Source organism: Protopterus annectens, chromosome 3.part1, assembly GCF_019279795.1.
Source record: "Protopterus annectens isolate FY-2018-M chromosome 3.part1, PAN1.0, whole genome shotgun sequence".
In the NCBI taxonomy this organism is placed as follows: domain Eukaryota; kingdom Metazoa; phylum Chordata; order Ceratodontiformes; family Protopteridae; genus Protopterus; species Protopterus annectens.
In genome coordinates this window covers 237,592,664-237,620,291 of record NC_056732.1, presented here as the reverse complement: position 1 = coordinate 237,620,291, position 27,628 = coordinate 237,592,664, and the positions used below count along the sequence as shown (strand labels likewise).

Genomic DNA, 27,628 nt, shown 5'->3' with positions numbered 1-27,628 from the left:
GAACAGCAGAAAGGCCAAAGGAATGAGTGAGACCGCTCATAGGTGTCCACATATCCCCAGCAACATTCCCCCACGTGTACAACAGCAATAGTACATACAAATCAAATAAACCTTTTTTTTAATTAAGAATCCGATTAAAGCTAACCGTAGGTGTGCCCATCGCATAGCTACGGTTAATGCAGCTTAAATGGCTGAAGAGAACAACAAGGAAGATATATGCAAATGAAGCAGCATAGCAATAGTGTAGTGGGCAAAGCATTCGCCTTACGAGCAGGCATTCCCGGTTCGAGTCTCACTGCAGCACATCCCATTTTCCATGGCAAATCACGTTATGACCAATATTTTACTTGCATAACCCAGTAAATAACATATATCTGTGACCTGGAGTACTGCATTAAATGCATATGTGCGGTGTTAGTGTCATAATGTTGCAAAGTCCCCAGATAAGCACATGTGCCCCATACAGTATATGTACACAGGAACCATGGATACAAACAGAAGGTAAAATGTGTAATGAATGACAACTCCATACAGCTTCCAAATCCCCCACCTTCCCAAGAACCATTCAATATTACTGTCTAAATCAGTACAGGTGTAAGCGGGAGTATGCACTAGTAAGAAAGTGTAAGCACTATTAAGCAGTAGTAAGCAGGAGTAAGCGGGTTTGCGCAGGGGTAAGCAAAATTGAAGCTAACTCTCTGTAAGCATATTTAACCGGAGGTTAGCATTGCTTACCCTCATGCAAACCCACTTACAACTGCTCAAAAGTGCCTTAATCACTCTGTATCCAACAGCCCATGTTCTGTCCAGCAACAAAGTAAACAGCCTTGCAGGTCTTGAACCCAGGACCCTATACACTACAGTCACAGTAGTTAACCACCAAGCCATCATAGCAGTACAGAAGAATGAGGTATCACCAAACAAGTCCTCACTATAGTAAAATCAAACTGAACCTGTGAAAGGAATCAGTATACAGTCATATGTTCTATAACCCACTACATAACCTAAATATGTGAACTGGAGTACAGCAGTAAGCCCAGATGTGAGGTGTAATTGTAATAGAGTGTTGAAGTCCCCAATAAAACAAAAGGACACCATACAGTGTACGTACACACGAATCATGGATACCAGGCATATATACAAGATGTAATGAATAAGAAATCAATGCCAAAAAGAAAATATAATGCAAAGTCTATTGTAAGCAACACTAAGCATTGCACAGGCCAGCTTAGGAGGTGTAAGCAATGTGTAGGCCAGCTGACTCAATGTGCCCAGTGTTATAACCCTTTAAACAATGCCAACCTTAGGTAAGCAGGTTTGCCCATACCCTAGCCTTTTAAAAAACGGCCAGTCATGGAAAAGTGTGGGAAATTGGCCCTTCTTAAACCCAACAGGTGGGAATACATCTCATAACTGGTTGTAGCTTCCCCTTGCAGGCATTATGGCACAAAGGGGAGAAGGTATGCACTTCCGGGTGCAGCTCTGGTGCATCCAGGAGTCCAGGGTCATGGCATGACTCCTTGTCAAAGACCATGAGCAGAGAATGGCTGCAGGGCCAGTACCAGGGTTCCCAATACAAGGCAGAAGCCTGGGACTGTCTCGCCCGTGACCTCACCAGTGCCACTGGCATATCCTGAACTGATGAGCAGGTCAGACATCCCTATGCCAAACTGAAGCAGCATAAGGGGGACCTCTTGGAGCAGTGGATCCAAGAGGCTAGAACGGCAGGAGCTGTCCCAGCTGTGTGTAAATATCACTCCACTATGTGTGTAATAATTGCCAGCTCATGTATATCATGGATAGGTATGGCTAAATATTCATCTTATGTCCTCCACAGCTGCAAGTGAGCGGGCCGCAAACCAGGAGGCCCACGAAGTTGCCTGGAGAGGTTGTGACACGAGGCAGGTCAGTAATACTCTTGCATGTACTGTCACAGGAAATAAATCTAAAAGTATTAATAAATTAATTGCCTGTATAAAACCTGTATTGTTTAAGGCAAGTACTGCATACACTGAAGAATATGGCAGGAAGAGTCTCATATAGTTTGTATGTAAATAAAAGCGTAATAGCCTGACAATAAAAGTCTAACTGCTGGACTGCATGTGCATACTCTGGTATCATATAGTAATGTAAATTTGCAATCACGTAATAGCACTGTTGTATTAAGCACTGTTACCCACAGTGTGCACCATAAATAGAATGTGTAGGAATGCCTGTATATGACTGGTGTAATCTCGAGAGGCCATTTACTACAACTGAGAGACGCACAGACAGAAAGCAGTGAAAAGGCAGACAACAAAATCCGAATAGCACATGCAACTGAGACATGAACTGCTGTATTTGTAGCATACACAGCCATGGTTCGAATCCTGGCAGTGGTAGTAGTCTGCATACAGAATCATTACCCCACAACTGTACAGATATATCCAGAATGTCCAGTGAAGTGGCCCATATCTGCTGCCTGTCAACCTGTCCCCTGGGAAATGAGTGGGATGATCCCAGACGTACAAGCAGCAAACAGGAAATACAACTGATTGACACACATCTATGAGAACAAAGCTGGCACACTAGCAACTCCCCAAAACCTTATGAGAGTAAGAAGCCACATATGTCCCATTTACACCCCCATGTTGTCAAGCTGTTGCCAGAGTGTGTACAGTAAAGTACAGTTGTGTACCTACCATAAATGTAGATGTTCGAGTGTATTCACTGTTGCAGTCATTACAATTGGGTTATCCTGCTGGCAGGCTACCCGCAGTCCGCCTGAATTCCAAAGTCTAGGTCCGGCGTCGGTTGCTGTCGCCTCCTCCCAGACATCAGTGCGCCAGGGGTATAAAAGATGCAGCTGACGCCATTTTCTTCAGTTTTTCTTGCCCCACATGTCAGGTGCCCCCAAAAGGGTAGGCTAAAAATATGTCTATAAAGCATGCATGCACCAAGTAACAAGTTTCCTTCATCTACAAGCAAATACACCACATAGGTTGTATAGAATAGAGAAGTACAGATAAGGTCCAGCAAATATAAGGGGGGTGGTGGGTGGGTAACCTGGACTGCAACAGTGAATACACTCGAACATCTACATTTATGGTAGGTACACAACTGTACTATGTTCATCGTGTTTCACTGTTGCAGTCATTACAATTGGGTTGAATCCCAAAGCTAAGGTTGGGAGGCTGGAACTAAATAGAATTAGGAACGGCTATGAGGTCCTGCAGGACTGCAGTGGCAAAGCCTGCCTGGATTTGGAGTAGAGTGGTAAGTGGTAGTGCTTTGTAAAAGTGTGCACTGAACTCCAGGTTGCAGCCTCTAAAATGTCTTTGGTTGGCACTCCTCTGAGGAAGGCTGCTGAAGTGGCTGCTGCTCTGGTTGAATGTGGCCTAATGCCCTTAGGCACCGATATGCTATGCTGAGAATAGCATAAACGAATGCAGTGGCCTATCCATTTTGAAATAGTCTGCTTTGAGATAGCCTTTCCTTGTGATCCTGCAGCATATGCTACCAGTAATTGCTCAGTCTTTCTGAAAGCTTTGGTTCTGTCCAAGTAGAAGCGCAGCTGTCTGTGTATGTCCAAAGAATGCTGAAGTTTCTCACCCTTATTCTGTGGGTTGGGATAAAAGGTAGGTAAATGAATAGTTTGGTTGAGGACCACACTGGACACTACCTTAGGCATAAATGTGAGGTTTGTCCTTAGGGAAACCCTATCTGGATGGAAAATTTTAAAAGGTTCCACAGCCATGAGTGCCTGTAGCTCTGATACACGTCTTGCAGAGGTTATTGCTAGGAGCAGAGCTGTTTTCCATGATAAAAATTTTATATCAGCTGTAGCGGCTAGCTCAAAAGGAGGCAGAGTGAGTTTTTCCAAGACATAATTGAGGTCCCATGCAGGTATTGGTGATCTCCTTGGAGGCCGCAAGTTTTTGGCTCCTCTGAGGTACTGCCTTAATAAAGGATGAGAAAAAATAGGTGGCTCTGTATTGTAATGAGCTGAAATGGCAGAGGCATGAATCTTAATTGATGAAAAGGATAGGCCTTTGTCCAGCATCTCAGTTAAGTATTGCAAAATCTGAGGGATATTTGGAACAATCATGTCAATTCCTTGTACCTGGTTCCAAGCACAGAATCTCTTCCATTTTTTGCATAAGATTTTCTGGTACTGGGCCTCCTGGCCTCCAAGATAACGTCCATCACCGCTTTAGAGAGAGGTGTGTTTTGAAAAGCTACATTATCCACCATGCTGCCAGATTTAAGGTACTGAGTTGGCTGTGCAGGATCTGACTGTTTTGTTGGGTCAGTAAGTGAGGAATTTGAGGTAATGTCCATGCTGGGCATTGAGTCAAGTTCCTCAGGATTGGGTACCAGTGCTGGCGGGGCCAGTCTAGAGCAATCAGTATCATATTTGGCTTCTCTTGTCTGACCTTTAGGAGTACCTTGGGGAGGAGAGGCAGTGGGGGAAAGGCATATACTGTTAAGTTTTTCCAGCTGAAAGATAGAGCATCCACTTTCCATGCTTGTTTGTGATAAGTCCTTGTGCAGAATCTCTGTAGTTGGCAGTTGTAAGGGGAGGCAAATAGATCTATGTCTGGGCATCCCCAATTCCTTGTTATCATGTTGAAGACTTGTGGATCCAATTTCCACTCATGGGGATCCATGAGGTTTCTGCTTAGTTCATCTGCCAGAGTATTTATCTTTCCTGGCAGGAATTGTGCTTGCAGATGTGCTTGGTAAGTCAATGCTGTGTCCCATAAAGCCATGGCTAGTCTGCAAAGGGGGTAGGAATGTGTGCCTCCCTGCTTGTTTATGTACCACATGACCGTAGTATTGTCTGTCTTTATCAGTAGTTGTCCTGGATGAAGCAGATTCTTGAAGGCCGTCAGGGCATTTTGAACAGCTAGTATCTCTTTTTGATTGATATGTAGATGCATTTGGATTGCGGACCATGAGCCCTGAATACATCTTCCTGCCATGTGGGCCCCCCAGGCATAATCTGATGCATCTGCTGTCAATGTCTGCCTGGCTGGGGGTATGGTGAATGGCTGCCCCTTGTTGTGGTAACAGGCCTTTGCCCACCATCGAAACTCCTGTTGCAGGCAGGGAATGAGTGTAATTCTTGTTTCCAGGCTGTGGCAATGTTGAGTCCAAACACTTTTTAGATACCACTGCAGTCTTGCATATGGAATTAGTAGAATGCAGGATGCCATGAAGCCCAAAGCCTGCAGAATTTTTCTTGCAGTTAACTGGGTGTTTGTTGCCAACGTTTTGAAATAAGTAGTCAGTTGCCTTTGTTTGTCTGGCATGAGATAAGCCATCTGGGCAGTTGTATTTAAGCTTGCACCCAGGAATATCATCTCTTGAGAGGGTACTAGTTTTGATTTCTTTTCATTTACTGTGTACCCTAGGCATGTTAATAATCTTTTTACAAACGCCAGATGCTGTAGTAGTATGTCCTTGTTCTCTGCTTGAATAAGGCAGTCGTCCAAGTAAGGATATATTTGTATTCCTCTTTGTCTGTAAAATGCAATTACTTTTGTCAGGCATTTTGTGAAGACCCTGGGCGCAGTAGATAAGCCAAAGGGCAGTGCAGAGAATTGGTAGTGCATTGAGCCAGCTATGAATCTGAGGTATCTTCTGCATGACTGTCTGATTGGGACATGCAGGTATGTCTCTTTTAGGTCTAAAGTTACCAGCCAATCCTTCTTGCCCAGCATGGGCAGAAGCTGCTGCAGAGTCAACATTTTGAATTTTGGAATATCCAGGTATGTGTTTAGAATAGATAGGTCCAGAATTGGCCTCCAGGCTTTGTCCTTTCTGGGCACCAAGAAAAGTTGAGTAAAATCCTTGTCCCTGCTCTTGCTGTGGTACTTGCTGAATGGCCCTCATGTCCATGAGGGATGAAACTTGTTTTTGTGCCTCTGCCCATTGATTTTTTATTTGGCAGGTCTGGCATACCATTTGCCCTTGGCAGGGTGTGAAAGTGGAACCTGTAACCTTGTGACACTATGTTCAAAACCCATTTGTCCTGGGTGATTAGGTACCAGTTTTGAAAAAAAAAGAGCTAGTTTTCCCCCCCTAAAGGAGCTGCCAGAAGATAAGTGCTTGGCGTTGGCAGGGGGAAGTCATTAGGACTACTTTCTATATGGCTGTGATTTGTCTTCTCCGCTTTTGGAGGTAGAAGCACCCCATTGTTTAGACCTGTATGAGCCTTGGGGCTGGGATCTGCCTCTAGGGCGTCTGTATCTGCCTCTTTGTGGCCTGTCCTACACTGGAAAGGACCAATTCTTTGTAGGCCAGTGTCTGCTAAATCTTGGAGGCTGTACCTGTAAGAAGTCCTTGACTGACTGTTTGCATAGATTTGGCTTTGTCCTCCATTTTCTTCAACACCTCTTCTGCTTTAACACCAAACAAGGTGTCATGCTGTAATGGAGCATCTAATAATTTTGCTTTAACATGATCAGGCAGATTCTGTTCTTTTAACCAAGCATGCCTCCTAATGACCGAACCCGTAACAGCCACTCTGCAGGAGGCCTTCAAAGAATCAAAAACCACATTGTAAAGTATGCTTTCCAACTTGTTCAGCTGCATGCAATAAATCCTGCATTTCTTTATTTTCTGCACATTCAGAATGTGCCAACATTTTCTGTCTAAGCAGTGACATAATGTATTGCTGATATTTAAGCATATGAAACTGACAATTTAAAGCCCTTATAGCCAAGGTAGCAGAAGTGTAAATCTTTTTTTCCCATCTGTTCAGTGCCCTGGAATCTCTGTCAGAGGGGGTAGGGTTTTTTTGCAGTGGAAGCCTTGACCCCCTTGGGACCCTGAGAGATAGTTTCTGGGTCAGCAGCAGGGTTTTTAAAAAGAAATTTGTGGGAGTCTGGAACCCTGTAGTATCTGTCTGGCTTAACAGGAGGTGGAGGTAAGGAGTCAGGAGTCAGACTGGACTCTGAAAATACATCATCTACAATGTCTAACACAGGTGGAATAGCCAGGGGCCTGTGCTGAGGCAGTAAAAGAAAGTCTCTGAGCCTTTTCTTAGATTCTGAATAATCTTGGCTCTCCCAGTGGAAATGCTCCCTCATGCTATGCAATGTTTCCCCAAAAGAATATTCCTCAGGAGGAGAAGCTGAGGGGATAGATTCTTCAGCGTCAGAATCCTCATAAGGAGGAAGAGAGTATTCCTGATCATTAGAGGAATCAGATGAGATGAAAACCTGATCTGAAGATTCATATTCTACCTCTTGCCTAGGCCTCTTAGGTTCATATAGGTTCATAGGTTCATACTAGGCTATCTGCCCAAGGGCATTTATAAGCCTAGCCCAGAGTTTTGTGGTTTTCGCCACCCCTTTAGTTTGGAGGATACTATGCCCATTATTTTGCTGTGCCTCTGTCAAGCAGTGACACTGAGATAATCCCTGGGGTATATCTGCGATCTCCCATCCACTGGTCAAGATTTCTCTTGAACAAAGCCAGCAAGGTGCTCTGCCTCACATGTACCGGGATTTTGTTCCACAGCATAGGGAGTCTCTGGGTGATGAATCTGTCCCTCCAGCACGTCCTATTAATAACCGTGTCGAGGTTTAAGTCTCCCGCCCTTGTAGTTCTGAGGGATCTAGATTTTTTGAGGTGAAGCATGTTCATCAATTCTGGGTTGGACATGGCCTTGTATGTCAGGCACAGGTCACCTCTGAGCAGACGGTAAGCGACTGAATAGAGCTGAAGTTCCTTCAGTCAGGCAGCATAGGACATATTTTTGAGACCCTTTATCCTTTTGGTGAGGAACTTTTGAGGCCTTTCCAGTTGCTGCAGGTGTCGTGTCAAATACATTCCGAATGGGGCATTGTACTCAATCATTGCTCTGATGAGTGATGAGTACAGGGGGACGATGACTTCCCTTGATCTAGATGTGAATCCCTTCATGATCAGGTGGGCAATGTAGAAGGTCTTCCTAACTACTTTGGCAACGTGAGTGTCAAATGAAAGGTTACTGTCAACCTGGGTCCCCAGATCCCTGATAACTTCTTCTGTGCTTAGTGGGTTGCCGCCTATATGGTAGCTAGGGGTAACCTTGTTTTTCCCGAAGGGTATGACTATGCATTTTTTGGCGTTTAACTTTAGGCCATGGCTCTGGCACCAGTTATCCGTTTCTATAAGACCCTTCTGTAGGATATCTGTGTCAGATGTGTTCTCAACTATGGCGCCCAGTTTGCAGTCATCTGCAAATTTTGTCAGCCATAATTCTCCTGTGTATGCTTGTACTTCTGAAAAGTAGATGCCGAACAGGAGAGGGCCCAGGACTGAGACTGTGGGACACCACTTGTGACAGGCTTTGAGTCTGACATGGCGCCAGCAACTCTGACCCTGTGGGTTCTGTCACTTAGCTAGTTTGCAACCCATCTTGTGACGTATGGGTTTACATTTAAGCTGATGAGTTTTTCAATGATACCTGAGTGGGGTATTGTGTTGAAAGCCTTTGTCAGGTCGAGGTAGGCTGTGTGGACTGCCTTTCCCTCATCAATGGCCTTGGTGACTGTTTCGAAAAAGTCAACCAAGTTTAAAAGGCATGATCTGCCTTTGACAAAGCCGAACTGGGTCGGATCCAAAGTCTGCAAGTCGCCTATGTCTTTATTTATGAGTTCCATTATGATCCTCTCCATAGCTTTGCAGATCAAGCTTGTCAAGCTGATGGGACGGTAATTTCCCGGGTCGGTGGAAGCACCGCCTTTGTGAAGTGGGACCACAGTTGCCGTACGCCACTCCTTTGGTACGTATCCTGAGGTGAGGCTAAGATTAAACAGCTGCCCTAACTGCGGGTTTAATTCCTCATTTAGTTAATGGAGCACACATCCGGGGACACCATCTGGTCCCATGGATGCTGTGTTTTTTGCCTTGGAGAGAGCAGTTCTCACCTGAGCGTTAGAGATGTTTGGGGGGCTATAATTCTCTGGTATAGATATCTCACCTTTTGGGAGAGTTTGCACTGAACCTGTCAGCCAGTATGTTGGCAATGTCTGTAGGTTCAGTAATTTTTACATCATTTTGAACTAATTCTGAGCATATCTGGGAGTTTCCTCCCAGGTTTCTAACATAGCTAAAGAAGGCCTTATGATTGTCCTTTGAGTCCTTAGCGACTTTTCTCTCAATATTTGCCTTGGATGATTTTATGAGAGATCTTAGTTTTTTACTTATAATGATCAAGGGTGTTTTCCCTTTTAGGGATTTTGCTCTATCTTGTAGTAGCTTCCTCCTTTTGTTGTAGAGCTTGTTTATGGCTGGGGTCCACCAGACTGGACGCTTGCCTTTGGTACAAAGAGTCTTTGTTTTGTTTGGGATTGCCTGTTCCATGCAGTCCTGTAGGTGTTGGTAGAAGGCATTTGTAAGTGATTCAGCAGCTTGAGTAATGGTTTCCGCAGTCTCGGGGGCCTTAAAAGAGACCACACTAGTCTTTAGAAGTGTGAAGTCGGCTTTTGAGAAGTTCTTCACTGTGGTCTTTTTTATCTCAGGTGGGGGCGGGATGTGGACTTCCAGTGAGATTAGTTTATGGTCTGATCTCACCAGTGAGGGGTATACTTCCGGTGTTGAACATTGTGACCCCATGTTCGTGATGATGAGGTCTAGTATGTTATCTCCTCTTGTGGGGATGGTGACTAGTTGTTCCATGGCATTTGAGTTTATGAACTCTAGGAACCTTTGGGCTAGAGTGTTGGGGCTTGAGTAGTGATCCCAGTCTATATTCGGGTAGTTGAAATCACCTAGTATGATGGTGTGAGATACGTTTATCCCCTCCAGTGTTTTCAGGAAAGCTATGTGAGGTTCCGGAGATTGAGAGGGTGGCCTGTAACATGCTACAAATTGCAGAGCAGTCTTGCCTATGGTTAATTGCACCCGGATGGTTTCCGATGCATCGTGCGTTGCCACCAACCTTGAGGTGTGGGTGTCCTTGATGAATATAGACACCCCCCCTCCTTTCTTGGTGTTGTCCGGATGTTGGGGCCGGAACGCATGATATGAGGTAAAGCCTGATAGTGCCGGGGTGCTCTCGGGAGCCTTGAACCAGGTTTCAGTCACAGCACAGACATCGATGTTCTCCATACTGAGAAGGGCCTCGAGTGCGTGCATCATGAGGTTGAGACTTCTGGCATTGAGCAGCATTACCCTTAGTTTTTTTCCTTTTTTGTGTTCTAGGGTGGTAGGTTTAGAATTTGAGCCTTGCCTAAAAAGGCACTATGGGGTGGCAAGAGCCTTTGCCAATATCCGGAAGCCCAGGGGTGACAGGTGCAAGCCGTCCCTTGCGAAGCAGCATGGCTTGTCCAGCATGTCGTCCCAGGCAGACAGACATTGGATCCCCTTTGAATGACACCAGAGTTTAAGCCAATTATTAAAGCTGATCATCTTGTCTCTGTATTGTGGCATCATTCTTGGTGAAGGTAGGATACTGCTCAAGGTCAGGGTCATACCTGCCTGGGCTACATAATCAGAGAGCTCCTCTATGTCTCTTTTCATGTAGTCCAAGGAGGTACGTCTCAGGTCGTTCACACCAACGTGGACAATGACAGAGTCGTACTTGTACCTGCTGTTGAGAGACCTGAGTGCTTGTGTTATGTGGCGGATTCTAGCGGCCGACAGGCAGCTTACTGTGACCTTTTCCTTGCTTAATCTGGTGAGTGGGACGTCAGTGTGTCTGACTATGGAGTCACCAATGACGAGTGTGTCTGGCATTGTGTTTGGCCTTAAGGGATGTGACTGTTTGGTACACTGACTATGTGGTCTATGTGTTGCATGTGTTGTGTCCTGAGGTGGCAGTTGTTTGGGTGTCTGCTTTGGTGGCCTCTGCTGTTTTGGTAGATTTTTGATCAGAGCCTCCGAGTATGTCTTTGTGTATTTATGTGTATGATTTGAAGTTGTGATAGTACTATGTGAGACTGGGTTTGTGGTGTGTGTGGTTACCTTCTCCTCCTGTCTGGTCTCACCAGTCCTACGTTGAGAGAGCTCAGCCTCCAGTTTGGCTATATAGTTGCATCTCTCGCATGTATTTGTGTTTTGTGGGAGAAGGAGAGGGTTGTCCGTGTACATGAGACAATTGTAACATTGCCTCAATATTCCCAGATTCACCAGCTGAGCAGGAGAGGACACTAGCAACTGATCCCTCAACATGCTAGAAGGAATAGACAAGGACTTTAAAAGACTCCGGGGGATGTGGGTGATCGAAAAGGGGTTTTTGGCTGGTGGGGTACTATGTATATTAAAAGTGCTATATCAAGTAAAAAAATACTTTAGGAGCAAGTGCTAGGCTTTACAGATAGAGAATAGTCTACTTAAGAATCAAGTAGAGCTAAACTTTTTAGATATAGAATATGCTGGTTTGATCAGCAGTACAGTTCAAGGAAGGCTGTTTTAAGGGAAAATTTGAAGAGTGGACTTTAGGTAGCCCGAATAATTTAACCTTGATTAACCGCCGCTGCTCTTGTGTGCTCCTGTAGCAACTCCGCGCTAAAGCATGCTTTATAGCAGGGGGCTGGAAAAAACAGGAAATGACCCAAAATGGCCAATGAATTACCAGTTACTGTCTCTAACCACTCCTCTGAGGACAAACAGGCAGCTCAGTACTCCCCACTCTCACTGGTGAGTAAAGAAACTTCCCTCTGGCCACACAAGAAAATGGAGGAACACAGGAACCAAATACAAAGCCCAGGGATCAGTAAAATCTGATCACTGGAACAACTAGCTAGGAAAGTTAGGAAAGCAGAAGTATTTTTTTTGTTTTTTTTCAAGTTTTTTTACACACACAGACAGAAAATACAGTAAATGCTTGGTTTTTCGACTAAATGCTATCAAAGGCTAGTACACTTGAGTGTATTAGCCTGTAGTCTTGTCAGGAGGGGGATGAGAACCCCTGATCAAAGTAATCAGGTCTTCGGTCATTTTGAGCATCTGTTTTTTAGGCATGGAGGCCTGTCCATGGGGCTGTTGTACTTGTTTCTTTGTCTTTATAGCTGCTTTAGTCTTTGCCTTTGAAGCTGAAGTAGTTTTGACATATAATTGTGTAGGCCTGAAAATGCCCTCCGAAGCCGATGCCTGCTCAGCGGCTCCAGACCCATCTGAGGGATTGGTTTCTGAAGGTCCAATACCTTGTGTTTCTGTAGGCCTGGTTGACTCCACGTGGGAGTCGGTATCGGCCTGCGGCTCTAAAGTAGCAGTCGTCAGGGGCTGCGAAAGCGCCTCACTGAGAACCGGCCCTGTCCTTCTCTTTTTCTTTGCGTTTTTTGTAAACTCCGGTAGTCGGCTGTTCCAACGGCATTATATAATTAAATCTTCTGACAAAGTAATGAAATGCAAAATCGTACCGACGCTTAATAGTGCGTTGGTTAAATCTAGCACAAAACCGACAACTAGCAACGTCGTGGTCAGGGCCTAGGCAAGGAATGCAGTAAGAATGAAAATCCTTATGAGGTATTTGCTTCCCACAAGAAATACAATTATTAACTTTTTCTGACATTGTTTTTAATGAAGACTTCGGATCTGAAATTCAAACTTGAAAATCTCAGGAGTCGGCCGACCGGCACTTGCGAACTGCTTTTGCTTCGGGCACCGCGCGGCAAGAAAGACTGAAGAAAATGGCTTCGGGTGCATCTTTTATACCCCTGACGCACTGACGTCAGGGAGGAGGCGACAGCAACCGACGCCGGACATAGACTTCAGAATTCAGGCTGACTGCGGTTAGCCTGCCAGCAGGATAACCCAGCTATAATGACTGCAACAGTGAAACACGATGAACAGCAGAGTGAGATATATGTGTGTAATAGTAATGTGGAATCTGGTACTGTGTGTGGTAACATTCAGGTAGTGCTAACAAACATTTCTCCCACAGGTCTGTCAGATACCAACACTGTGCCCAGAAATACAAGAATGATACCCTGTACTGGTACTGTTTACTTTGGAATTGTATGGCATTGTGACTGACGCAGTTGCTCTGAATAATAAGGTATTACTCATCACTGTTGCCCACACTGTCCTACAAAATATAACTGTCTAGGAAATCCTGTATAAGAGTGTTGTAATACAAGGTCAGAATGCAAAACCACAGGAGAATTATAAGACAGAAAGCAGATACGAGATATACAGCAATATCTATATAGCACACACAACTCTGATGGACAGTGTTTAAGTTGTAGCAGACACAGCCATGGTCTGAATCCTGGGAGTGGAAGTAGGCTGCATACAGAATCATACCCCACAACTGTACAGATAAGACCAGAATGTCCAGTATATGGGCCCATATCTGCTGCCTGTTACCCTGTCCCCCTGGTAAGTCTGTGGGATGATCCCAGATGTCTAGGCAGCAAACAGGGAATACAACTTATTGTCACACATTTATGAGAACAAACCTGTCACTCTAACAACTCCCGAAACTGTTATGAGAGTAATGCGCCAAGTATGTCCTATCTACACCCCCATGTTGTCAAGCTGTGACCAGAGTGTGTACAGTAACAAGAGTGAGATGTATGTGCACAATACTAATGTGTAATCTGGTATTTTGTGTGGCAACATTCAGGTAGTGCTAACAAACATTGCTCCCACAGGTACATCGGATATGAACACTGTGCCGAGAAAAGAAAAGCTTCATACACTGTACTGGTACTGTTTACTCTGGTATTGTATGGAATTGTGAGTGTTGCAGTTTGCTCTGAATAATAAGGTATCACTGATCACTGTCACCCACACTGTGCTAGATAATATAACTGTGTAGGAAAGCCTGTATAAGAGTGTGGTAAGTCGCTAAAGGTTGAAGAGGGCAATAGCCTAGATATGTCCCGGTTCACCTGCATGTGGTCAAGACATGGCCAGAGTCTGTGCAGAAAGAGATGGACAGCTATATGCACAACATCAATCTGGAATCTGGGAGTATATCTAGAAAGAGTTAGTGTTAACAAACATTTCCTCCACAGGTATACCAGGTAAGAGGTGCATACTGCAGGTAAAACCAGTTCATGTATAACAATGACGACAGCCATATCACTGTCCAAACTAAGGCTATAAGGTACTGTAGTAATACTTGTAATATACAAACAGCACTAACTAGGAAAGTAATTTGGACTACAGGAATATACTAGTTGTTAAATTACATCTCTCCCCCCACCATATCTCCAACAATACACTACATACCCACTTCAACTGGTATGTAATGACTTCATTGTTCTGATTATGTCCTACTGGTTGATAATTATTTAAATCTGTTTCCATGCATGTGCTATATTGAAATATTCCAACAATGGTGGCATGGTGACCATCAATGTACCTGCATGCTGTTGTTATTACCACTGTGGTCCCATATATGCATATGTTCCGTTTGCTATGCAACTGTTCCGTATCTGGTGTCTGGGTTAATGGGAATATCTATGCATGCTGTTATACCTAACCCTGGAATGTGTTAACTATTACTAACCCACATATGATGATAACATTTAAACACTATAGCACATTCGGGAAGGCTGGTCCCAGTGGACCCACCTGTCCCACCTCAGCTGGCCATGGCACCAGGCACCAACACATCTGGGGCCCAACCCGGGACCTCCTCGTCTGTTGGTCCTGCACCACCTTCGGGTGGTACCGCCTCAGGGGATGGGGCTCTTCTCTCCCCTGGGAGCAGGCATGGAAAGGAACCTGTCACCCGTCGCCAGGTCTGGGTCATGGTGCATAGCGAGCTCCGCAGGGGGGGTCGGAGATCTGCTACGCCAGCTCAAGAGACGTGTGCCACAACTAGAGGGTCAGCCTGGCTCTGCAACTCAGCCCCCAGCACAGCCACCTTCGGGGCTGTGAAGGTGCAGTGGTGACTGCCCATGGGTGGGGATCTCAGTCCCAGTGTTTCCACTAGGGGCTCATGGGCTTCCGATGTCCCAACTCCCCTCCCCCATCAAGGTGTCTACCCCCCACATGTCATATACTGCCCCTGTATGTGTTTTGTCTGTTAATCTACCCAACCTACCTCTCCAAATATATCTACTATCCCTCCCCGACATCCCACTCTCACCTGAAAAAAAAAAAAAAAAAAAACGGCAATCTGTTCCACAAAAAAAAAAAAAAAAAAAAAAAATCTCGCACCATATATAGCTGTCCATTTCGCAGATGTGTCCACTGGACACATGTAATCTGGTCTAATTGGCATCACAACATATTATTGTTGTCCTCACCCCTCTCTCAGGAGTTTGAGTGTCCAGATCTACCTCCAAAGTCAGTGTATATGCACAGCTGTTGCTGTAGAAGAAATGGGCAGCTATGGACCTTCTCTACACCCTTCCTGCATATCCCTAGCTATTTTCCCTACACTCTTTCCCTCTTTGTGCCCCTTTTTCACCACTCTTTCCCTCTTTGTGCCCCTTTTTCACCACTTTCCTATCAACTCTTTTTCTTTTCTTTTAAAGAATTTACAGTGGGGGTAAGCAGGAGTAAGCACTTTTAAGCAGCAGTAAGCGGGTTTAAGCCTGTTTGCGCGGGGGTAAACAATGCTTACACAGGTTAAGCAATTGAAAAGCTGAGTATAAGAAACTGTAACCGGAAGTTAGCAGTGCTTACCTCTGCACAAACCCGCTTACAACTGCTTAAAAGTGTCTTTAATCACTCTGTATCCAACGGCCCTGGTTCTGCCCAGCAACAAAATAAACAGCCTCTGCAAGGCTCAAACCCAGGACCCTGCACACCATAGCCAAAGTAATTTACCAGTAAGCCACATCAGATATACATAACACTAATGTTTTCACAAACATATCATCCAGCCCAGTCGTTCAACAGTACATGGAATGTATTTCAACATGTAGATATATATGTGTGTGTGTATATATATCAATATCTAAATAGATATAACATATCTATATATATATATATATATATATATATATATATATATATATACACACACACATATACATATATATATATATATATATATATATACATATATATATATATATATATATATATATATATAAAAACATATAAACATATATGCATACATCTACAGATACACGTCTACATCTATATGCATGTGTATATATATGTGTATATATATATATATATATATATATATATATATATATATCTATATATATATATATATATATATATATATATATAGATATATATATATGTAAGCAGATATATATATATATATATATATATATATATATATATATATATATATATAGGCATATATGGATATACATCTGTAGATAAAAATGGGAACAGAACAAAAACATATATGTCCACATGCACCATTAATGGGGTTGAGAGGCCCCAAATAACATACATCTTGTACAAATAGGTATTACCCCCCCAACAGCCAAACACGTCTGCCCTGCAATACACTACCAACTGCTGCAGATCCCATAACCAGGACTTGACACAACAGGGGCACAAGATGTTAACAGTACTCCATCCCACCTGTATGATGTCAGGCTGGCATCAGTAACATATCATGCAACACAGTCTGGTTCCCATAGGGAATGTACAATGCGGAAGCAATCAACATCCCTAGGATACAAATACACAGACACATATATGCAGATACAGATATATATATATATATATATATATATAGATATATAGATATATATATATATATGTAACTACACATACACACACACAGATATGTATAGGAAGATACATATGTAGAAGGTGCACACAATATAGAACAGCCACTATGCCTACAGTTACCACCTTACCAACTGGATACTGTATGAGCCACCTGTACAAATGACAATCATTGCATGCAACATATACCCACAGAGAGGTCAAAGGATATAACACCACACACAAATTTGCATACATGAGAAAGCTTTATTTGTGTACTATTACAGTTGTATATGCCACGTCATATAGCTGTTTAGACATGACATCCATATAAACAGAGTAATGCAACTGTGAAACAGTAATTCGAATACAGTAGTCTGGAAGGGTTTATATATGTTGCTGTCCAGGCTGAGGCCTTCAAGTAGTACAATAGTAAAGATAGACTGAGCCACAGGACACCAAACAAGCAATAGTAAGTAATGCAGATATATAGGTCAGCAACCTCTAGCTACACTCTGTACACAATCCCTAGGGGGTAAAGACCTCAGTTGACACAATGGGATGTAACTGTTGAATAACAAGGCATAACTGACACAATCACAATCACTGACAGACAGAACAGTCTGTATGGCAGGAGGCAGTAGGCCTGCATTTACCCAAGGTGAACTGTATGGTAATGTACATCCAGATACCTTAAGGCAGCTTACCCTTGATACCCCCACATGTTGTAACAGCCTAGGTTACTTATGTTGCACCCCCCCCCCCCAGAATCAATAATGCAGGGCCATATACCACTGTTACATACACTGGTCTCTGGAGTGCATAAGGGCACACATGTATTGTGTAGGTGAAGCCCACACATATATGGCCCTAACCCCACCATATGTGTGGGGGACACAACAGCAGTGGACTAATGGTAGCATGACATACTCAAAGCCCACTACAGAACAACCCCTGACAGCATGCCATATGTGCAAAGCCTGGTATGTAGGTGGAGGACAGAGGCTGGAACATAAGGCCCATATGTGTAAAACTGTTGTCATACACTAAGCAAGTCACTGGTGTTACAGGATAGTCTGCAACATACCATTAGTCAGGAATATGAAGTTAGAAACAGAAATGGATATAGCCATGTACTGATAGCACGCAACACACACACTGCCAGTGATATATCTGACACAAGACCTGTGTGGTGCACAGACAAAACATAATAGGCACAACTCTGGCCACCAAGAGGACAGGCCCACAGTTGAGAGCTATGCAGACAGACTGCATTCCAAGTTAAACTAGTATGTACACACAAACCCTGTAACATCAGTGCTATACAATGTATACAACAACTCTATTTGCACTCTGTCTGTAGTTCTCGAACCTCCTACAAATATGTAGCTGGCCTGAGTGTGCAGATACTCCTGTAAGAGGTACTGCTACCTGCTGTCGGTTACATTGATGCATACACACAGGAAGGATGTCCATCATACAGGAAAGGTAATGGGACCATGCCCACAAGATGTAGGGATTTATAGTAGGTGGTTGCCATGACAGTGATAATTGGAAGTACTACACAGCATGCAGGTAGCAAATGGAGGACACTGATTGGTGCAGAGGCCATCACCTGATCATGTGCATCACCTACAAAATCCATGCTGCAATCTATTCAAAGCCGCTCAATCCAATTACTGGAGAGAGATGGAGATAGATAGTTAGATTCATATATATATATATATATATATATATATATATATAGAGAGAGAGCGCGCCAAAAAAAAAAAAAAAAAAAAAAAAAATGCAAAGAAAATAACTACATCCGGAAAATCCAGAACAGACAACATTCCTACATCAGGTATGTGAAGTATATATGCATGTGACTGAATGTAGTACTTGGTCCATAATAATGAGATAGATGATGTGGAATGATTTATATGTGCCATCAGGTGGTGCTGTAATAATGTTCAACTGAACTGCTATGGACAATAGTGTCTGTTCCTGTGGGTAGTGGGCCATAGCCATTAAATGTGCAGATCAGCACTGACTGACAAGATGTAAGCCATCATACTGTGTGTTGTGTAATGGGAAGTATATATATTATGTGGCCAATACCTGGTGGTAGAAGTAATGCCATTATGCTGGACACATGGGATCCACAGCCCACCCCTTGCAGGATACTCAGGTTAATCTGTAATGTAGCATGCAGGAATGTCATAGGTGTGTAACAGGGTTGCCTGCAATCTGGTCCTACATATACCCCACCCTAATGTCAGGCTGTGTCCATATGCGGCACCTGTCTGTGTCGTAGCAAGGCAGAACAGTGCAGCTGTGCAGGAAGATGTTGTGAGATTGTGGACCCGATGTCTGAATGTACCCCACAAATAGGTATGCATATATGTACATATGTACACATATATATTAAAAAAATTTTATATATATATAAAACATTTTTTTTTAATATATATGCTGTGGTGGTGGTGCTGCGGTAGCATTGTTGCCTCACAGTAGGACATTGTCCTGTTCGATTCTCAGCTAAAGCGTCTTCTGTGTGGAGACATGCGTGAATGGGCGTACCTTCGTTGAAGGTTGTGCGTCAGGCCTGGCAAGTCGGTACGTAAAAATCTACTGCCAATCATTAGCGGGCCGGAGTTCCACTGTGGCGACCCCTGACCGGGAAAAGCCCAAATATACAACATATATATATATATATATATATATATATATAGGTATACACACACACACACACACACACACACACACACACACACACACACACACACACACACACACACACATATCTACATGTATGTCCACAAATATTCAGATACCCATGTGTATATGTATGTATGTATGTATGTATATATATATATATATATATATATATATATATATATATATATATATATATATATGTCTCCTATATTACTACCACAGTGCTGCATGCTATGTGCGAGGAAACAGCACACATAGCAATACACACATATCTACAGCTGGCAGTGTGTGCAACATGGAAGGGTATGTCACATGTGAACCCCTTGTTGGGACCACATTGTCCTCGTCTGTGAAGTATGGAATGGGAATATGAAGAAGTATGGCAGGTATAGTTGTGGAGGTGGTCAGGGTTGGTAGATATAGAGGACAGTCTACAGGGGTGGTATGTGACACATGTGGTGGGTAAACACCCTGAATGGTGTGTGTGGTCTGTGATGTGGACATCCCATGGGCCCAAATATGGACACAATGCGAACAAGCCTCCCACCCACTACTACTCACAACAGCAGTCCATGTCCTGCAGGTGCCTGGCCTGGAGGCTGAACAGGAGGAGCATGTTGGCCCTGTGAATGAGTACTGGGCGCCTCAGAGTGATGTAGTACATCACACATGTGTCTGTGGAGCTCGTTATGGAACAGACCCTGGACCTGACCTCAGGGGACAGGAACATGTCTGTGTGTGCCCCCGGGGGACAACATCCCCTGGGTTGGTTCCACCAGACAGTATTCTTGGACCAGTACATGAGGAGGCCCCAGGGTGGGGACACACATGTGATGTGGCTGGGTAACATGGGCAGAAAGGTTTGGAGATGTGATTCTGCTGGGCAATAGTACATATACATGCTATTGTGTCACTATTATAGAACACATGTTGGTAGTAATAGTATACACAATCCTGGAGCATGTCTAACAGCATGCATAGATATCCCCAATAACATAGAATGTCAGATGTGTAGCGATCACAAAGCAGCCATACCACAGGCATATATGGAACCATAGTGGCCCTGACAATGACATGCAGGTGAATAGTCTGTAACAGGCCAGCAATAATAGTGTCCACACAGGGAACATGGCTACAAACACATAGCACAAGGTGTGGTACAATGCAATATCTGTCCCACTGGTAGGTAAGCTGTAGCCATACCTAATGAGTTGTGTGTACAGTTTGTTGTCACTGATATGGTGGGGGGGGTGACAGAGATGCGTATTAAGAACTGTGGTAACCTTGCTTTATGAGCTGCTCAGTTCTGTTTCCATCTTTATGTCTTTCAGCCAAGATGTCACATGCATGACTACCATCTTATTCAGCTGCTGAAAATGAAGTACTGCTCACCTATTTAATCCAGCACTACCCTGTCCTGTTTGGCCAGGCCGCCCATCAGCAGCAGGATCGGACCGCCCTGTGGAATGACCTAGTCCACAGGGTCAATGATGTCAGACTGCACAACCACAATTATGAGCAGGTCCTGCATCATTGTTCTGACCTGCTTCGCAATGCCCGTTGGCGTGCTGCTGCAGTCCAGGGGGATCACCTCACCACAGGAGGGGAGCATGCCATCCATCACCCCCCTGACATGTGTAGAGGAGCTCCTGACCAGCCTCGTGGCACCTGCCCGTCCGGCCAGCCAACCACCAGACACCTTTGTGGAGGTGGGTGTCACCCACACACTGGCCGAGGAGCGTGCAGGTAAAGCCACAGGGCACATCCATAGAGCACTGTTGCGTATACATCCACATCGGTACAGGTAGATCATGCATATAGATATATTGTGTTGCTGCATAGTAGTGATAAACGGATGTCCACATGTGGTAGTATTGCGGAAATGTACCGTTGATGTATTGTAATACTGCACCCACCCTTTAGCACTGCCACAGGTGTGGCCACTGATATTGCATCTCTCAACCTCTTATATAGGTCCCTCTGGGATACCACCAAGGCAACAGCCTGTAGGTAGTGAGTATGGTTTAAGTAGATGCTTGCCAAAACACCGGGCATGTAATGGCGATGGTATATTCCATGCACACATCTAACCTACCAAGAATGCATGTTGTACATGCGCACGTATTGTTGCTTTGAAATGCACGGCATCACAGGGGTGACCATGATGGGGAATTGGAAGGGTATGTCAGACACCTGCATGATAACTAACCTCCTGTCAGTGCGGAATGTGTCCACAGGGAGTAACATAATGGTGGGAGACATGGCCTACAGTAGTGACATGTTTGGAACATCCATATACAGTGCAACACCAGTGTATATACCTGTAGGACAATGGCAACAGCTGCAGAGATATACTATGGCATAAGGCATTACAGTAGTCCACCTTATCAGCTGGGACTAGGCTGTAACATGTGGTGTTCAATGTACTGAACACTGCAAAATGACACATGTGTAGGGCTTACTTGTCATGCATCTGCAAAAAGGCTGAAGGAGAGGGGTGTCAGCATGACACACCAGTGCACTGCAGCAGAGATCCTAAGGATGCTAAGAATGGTTGTATCTGCACATAAGTTCTGGACCTGTGGCAGACGTAACCCTACCCCCGCAGCAATAGTGATGGCAGTGTGTGAACACCAAGGGATGTGCACATGAGTAGACCTTGCAATCTTGCAGATTAGGGGGACATGTGTAGGGCAGACTGAACATACACTGGCAACTGCAGATGGCCCACGCTGGTATACTCCCGCCAGGAGTAGTGACTGCTGTAGTACACACATGAGGTGTGTCAAACCGTCATAGCACACATATGCCCACACGGAGTGTACACATCACGGTCAGCATCCGCACACCTAACACATTCCGTAGACACTGCATGTGAAAGTACAGGACATATGTCACATATCGGGCTCATGTACTGTTAAGACATGCAGTGATGTGGTCTCAATGCAGATCACGGATGGGTGTGTCCTATCAAGACGGGTGTGTACACCCCCCATAGCCATGGTATGCTCTGATGGTTGTTAGTATAAGAGTATTGGATTGGTCATACATGGTCTGCTGCTGTTGAGAGCTGTAAATCAGACATCAGGCATTCACAAATGACATCTGCCCACATATCATCCCAAGTATGTGTTGCTGAAAAACAAAGGGGCTGTGAGCATTAAAGCTGATATAACTAACACAGTACCACACATTCCGCAATGGGTTGTACACCTGTGAGGTGTGGTGCACAGTACATGGCAGGGTGCAGAACAGGTGCACAGCAATACTGTGTACATGGGTGCAATGATATCCAGGGGAAGGGCATCACCTAGTGACACAGCACATGCATCACACATGTATACTGTTTCTAGCATGGATTGACTATAGCTGCACTGCATGCTGTTGTGTTCAATATGTTCTGCATATGGACAGATGGGTAATAGGAGGACTGTGGGTACTATCATTGTGCAACCTCAGCTGTGTGTGTGTGTGTGTGTGTGTGTGTGTGTGTGTGTGTGTGTGTGTGTGTGTGTGTGTGTGTGTGCGTCCTGGTGGTTAGTCTCTAGGGTCACTCTGGTGAAGTGGAGGGAGGTTGATGCATGTGGAATGTGTGTGTGTATGTGTGTGTTTGTGTGGGTGGCCATGTATGCACACGTGTGACTGTCGGGTTTTCATACAGCAGTACCTCCCTTTGGAACCGTGCAGTACATGGACAGCCACATTACACACCAGGAATGCTTGTCATGTATGTAATCACAGGACAGCTGATAGTATAATAAGGTCTGTAGCATGGAACAGGCATTGAGAGGGATGGAACAGGCATTGAGAGGGAAAGCAGACACCAGTTATACCCTTAATATTGCATTCAGCAGGGAGATGACCTACAACCGACGTATGCAGCACTACAGATGCATTGGAGAAGTACTAGTCAACACCAGGGAGTGTATCCATAAATTATAGTTGTCACATGATAGGCTGATTGAGCAGCATATATCTGGCATGTACTGAGCAATACATACACATGACACGCCAGTGCGTGATTTTATGGAGTGAACATAGTAGCCCACACATATAGGGGCCATGCTCATGATGTCCGGACATACGCAGGGTGAACACTGAATCACAGCAGTGAGGCCATCCAACACCGCTACACACAGGTCAGGCAGGTAATGTAGTAACAGGTCTTCTGTTGTGCTCACTTGTCTAGGCATTTAGAGGACCGATATGTTAATGAGTGGTATCAATGTGTGTATGTTACCAAGTGTGATGCAGGATGGGGAACGCATGGAAATATAGGTGGGACTATCTGTAAAGTCATGGACAGGTAGTTATTACGGGTGTGTGTGTGCTGTTAGGCAATGCTGTAGAGGTTTTAAAGTGTATTTATTGTTTTCCCCCCACAGGTGGCGAGGGGGGTCAGGGTCCCTCCTGCATGCAATATGATGTTGGTGTCCATACAGACATCTAAGATGATGAAAGTACTGCTGAGGCACAGGTGGGGTTGTCAGGGGCTGAGACAGCTCCATCATTTGACATCCCCCTTTTAACCACCCCACCCCTGCACACAGTTTTAGCGCCTACACATACCCCATCACCAGTGACCATAGCGGATGGATTGCTGGTGTTTGGTGGCTGTGGACAGGGAAGTGTGGTAACCATGCCTACTGTGTCCAGTTGAAACAGGCATAGCTGGATGTTCGGCAGGGCACCACATAGGCAGATGTCCCAGGGTGCTCATGGTGGGGTCGCTGGACATCATGCCCCTGGCAGAGGCAACATAGCTGGTACCAGCAGGTGCATGTTTCAGGCTGTCATGGAGGTGCAGGCACGTACAGAATGTTACACCAGACAGGGCCTGAGGCTGCAGAGGGCTGCTCTCACATCTGCAAGTGACAACGCCCGTGAACTGGCAGGTGCCATCCATGCGTTAACTAAGTTCATGGATAGACGGTCAGGTGAGATGATGGCCCTCATTGACCGTGGTCTGTCCATGCTTGAAAGTGTCGTGGGAGTGTGGCGATGGCTGCATGGACGTAGGCCAGCAACACCAACAGCTGGTAATCAACGTGGGCATGCTAGGACATCAAGGGGCTCTCATAGTGGCAGTACCAGCCCCGGCAGTTTAAGGGGGTGCTGTCCACAACACAACAGACCATGTGCACGTGCTCCTTGCCAGTCCCAGGAGGGGCCTGATACCAGCGGACATTTGTCATCAGCAGGTGAGAGTAGCACATTGAGGCCTGTACCTTCGTATGCCCATAGAACCCCTGGCAGGCACAGTCCATGTGTCTGTGGCCGGAGGTAGTGAACTGCACACCCTGCCAGGTATGGTCTGCAGCTGTCCATAAACACCTGTGTTGGACAGGTCTATATCAGAATGACAAACTCTCACTTAAGCGAATCCCCTCACTTAAGCGAATCCAAAAGGCCGACACATAAACAGCAAACTGCATAAACACTGAACGTCCTTAAGTGCGAAATTCAAAGTAGCGAATCACCATAGTTGTCCACATCATGTTTAGTGAGGTAAAACGTCAGTAGGAGATTCCCTTATCTAGTATAGCTCCCTACTGTAAATGTGCAATAGTTACTGACCTTAGGGATAGGGTGCGGGTTAAGGTAAGTGCATATATAGTAATACATTCATATTTATTTTGTTTGGGTAGGCAGTACATAGCGGGCGGTGGAGTTGGCCAACTATGGCAATTAGATATTTTGAATTTCACGCTTAAGGACGTTCTGTGTTCTTGCGGTTTGCTGTGTATGTGTAGTGAGGTTTCGGCATTTTAATATAGACCCTGTAGGGCAGCCACATGGCAGAACTGTGTGCAAGCATACCCACACACTATACAAACACACCTAGGGCAACCCCATACCTACACACACCACGGCACCACGCCCAGCTCACAGCAGTACACCCCTCATCCACACACATGGTGTCAAATGTATGGCCCACCCTCGGCCTCTGGCAAACCAATATCACACCCTGTGCATATGATGATACATGTGCTACATCCCTGTCATCCATACCATCAATGCAGGGACAGGCTGATATGGTTCTGATGCACACGGTGACTGTACTACAGTGTACCACAATAGTGCAGTGTAACATGTTGTAAGGAATAAAGTGTAATGCATATATGGCATGTATTGTAGCCATCCAGCAATGATGCATTACAGCTGTTAGTAACACTGGTAGGTTGCAGTCTCTAAATGTTATCCATTTGTGTTGTAGATGTACATGTGTCAGCACAAGGATGGTCTGCAGTCATATTCCACAACAGTGCATGGCACTGTGGTGACACCATGGCTGTGACATATCTGGGGTACAGGTGAACACGTCACAGGTTACTGAAATGGTTATTGCCTGTGCCACATGGACAGGTGACCCTTTGAGGCATGTATACCCTGCAACCTGCAGACCCATCCACATACACGCACACTGTTACTTGGCAACACTGGGACTGGACCACTACCTAGTTAAGTAGTGATACTGAAGTGTGTGGCTTACATTACACATACCACACAGTGTTTAGGGTGAGGTGTGTCCCAGGTTGCATGTTACATGCAGAACATCCCCAGACATGTACAGTATGCTAATGGGGGATGTAATGGGTGTATATGGAAAATACGTAGGGTGACATACCTTCATATACACATTAAAAGACACGTAACAGGCAGACACACATCTGAGATACCAGGGCCTTTCGCTGCTAAATAACTTGACCGTGTGTCCAATGTGTTACAGGTAGGTTGCACACAGCACATGCATAACTGGCCTGGATTGTGGTATCATTTACCTGTATGGTTGATGGTGACAGTGGTAACCATAACGTGGTACATGGGACATATACTGGGTGTAACTTGGTGTAATGACAGTGTACACAGCACCCACATCCCCCAGTGGATATTGTACTCCCTGAAACCCATGATGACACTCTGCTATACCCACCACCACATATTGTCCGGGACTGCAATACAACCCATAGTATACCCCAACAGAGGTACTACAGGGATATGAATCTAATGCACATGTGTAGTAGGGTGTTGCATTGTCATGCCTCACCTATGGGCAGCAACAACACTATCTGTACTACTGTGTGGCAATGGGTATTGTAATAGGAGTATGTGGCCTCGGAATGCTGTGCCCTACAGATATACGGACATGCCCTACAGATATACGGACATGCACAACTACACACACATGCCAGAACACAATGGGCATCCCATGCCTATCAACCCATTTGTAAAACACTGTTGTGCTGGTACTGCAAGGCTTGTGTAACCAGTATAGGGAGGAGGTTAACACAGTACATGTAATGTCCCATACAGCAGCAGCCACAACTGACTATGGCAATGGGTGCTGCATTGATTGTGAAGGCCCTCATGGAATTCCCAAGTACAGATGTGCAAACATGCAGACACTGCTATAATCAGTCATGCACACATACACATGTGTTAGTACAGGGGTGCATCGTTACAGGTGGTCATAGCTGTGTACCAAGCTATTGTCCGAGAGATGGGTTGTTTAGGGGTTGTGTGAACAGTGGTATCCTGCCACCAGGTGGCAGCAGGCAGTCTATCAACAGACACTACTGTGGCGACTCTCAGGGTGAGAATGACATGCACCAGCCCATCCTCCAGGTGCCTCCTGCACATGACCACTGAGGTGATCAAGTTGACATGTATGCAACATGCATTACACAACATATGGTTAGTGTATGTGATGAAGACCTGTACCCAAGCATGTTCTGTTGACTGTGGTAGTGGAGTGGAAGTACCCATGGCATGTGGTGCATACAGGGTAACATCTCCTATATGTGCCAGTTCTTACACAGCTGGGCAGACATGTCAGTGTCAATCAAGCTTAGGTTGCCTGTACATATCCCAGTTGGATACCTGTCATCTGCACAGGGACTGACAGCCATCAGCTTGGCAAGTAGCTATACAGTAGGATGAGTGTGTTGACAGACAGACGTTTGACAACAATATGTATGCCATAACTACATGTCAGAAGCCCTCACTAACATGTGCTGTACAGACGGTAGTCTACAGTTACATTCCACATGTCGGATCATTACCCATTAAGGAGTATATACTGTGACACAGCTCATACACCAGAGATACAACAGGGAGGCCTCGGTATCCAGCTATGCCTGCAGGTGTGCCTGTTGTCAGTACTACATTTAGCACTCTGCTCTTGCCTGGGTAAGCACTGTCAACAGTAGTACTGCCATTATACACAACATGCCAGTGTGACAGCAAGTACCCTGGCCTAATACCCCTGTATGTAAAACATTCAAAAATGGAAAAAAACAAGTTTGCTGTTTTCAAGGGGGGGCCTTTCCAAAATTAAATATCCCCAAAAAACAAAGACACAACCACCTTT

At 44.9% G+C, this 27,628-nt stretch overlaps 1 protein-coding gene across 1 annotated transcript in view; it reads right to left on the bottom strand.

Moving 5' to 3' along the window:
- The window catches only part of ASTE1 (asteroid homolog 1), a 336,696-nt gene that overhangs the window by 92,720 nt on the left and 216,348 nt on the right, over positions 1 to 27,628 (bottom strand). The gene's annotated exons all lie outside the window — the stretch shown is intronic.